This window comes from Pteropus vampyrus, unplaced genomic scaffold, assembly GCF_000151845.1.
Source record: "Pteropus vampyrus isolate Shadow unplaced genomic scaffold, Pvam_2.0 Scaffold26, whole genome shotgun sequence".
Lineage (NCBI taxonomy): Eukaryota > Metazoa > Chordata > Mammalia > Chiroptera > Pteropodidae > Pteropus > Pteropus vampyrus.
The window spans coordinates 12,257,726-12,258,139 of record NW_011888807.1 but is presented as its reverse complement, the minus strand read 5'-3'; the positions used below and the strand labels follow the sequence as shown (position 1 = coordinate 12,258,139).

Here is a 414-nt window from a genome sequence, read left to right as displayed (position 1 = left end):
TTGTCAGCTTACAATCCCTTATTTTTTATTTTTTACGCCTACAGAACCTGGTCTTCCTAGATGGTCTCCCATCCAAGTACTAACCAGGCCCAACCTTGCTGAGCTTCTGAGATCAGACGGGATTAGGCTTGTTCAGGGTGCTATGGCCGTAGACTGCAGTTTATTTTTGAATACTGAAGATCACAACTAACATTTTTGTTTATTGTTGTTCATTGCAATATTAATATTTTATGTATTGTGTCACAGCAACACTGAGAGAAAAACAAAGCTTCAGAGCGAATTCTTTCTGAAATTCATCACTATCTTGGCCTGAAGGACACTTTGAAATTCAATTATTTAACTCGTTAGGCTACTGTTTAATCTCTTAAATATTCCATTTCCACTGGCAGACACCAAACAGAGATGACCAAAAAG

General features: G+C 37.7%; 1 pseudogene; it reads right to left on the bottom strand.

Moving 5' to 3' along the window:
* Nucleotides 1-35: 35 nt before the first annotated feature.
* Nucleotides 36-154, bottom strand: LOC111737428 (annotated as a pseudogene).
* Between the last annotated feature and the right edge of the window lie 260 nt (nt 155-414).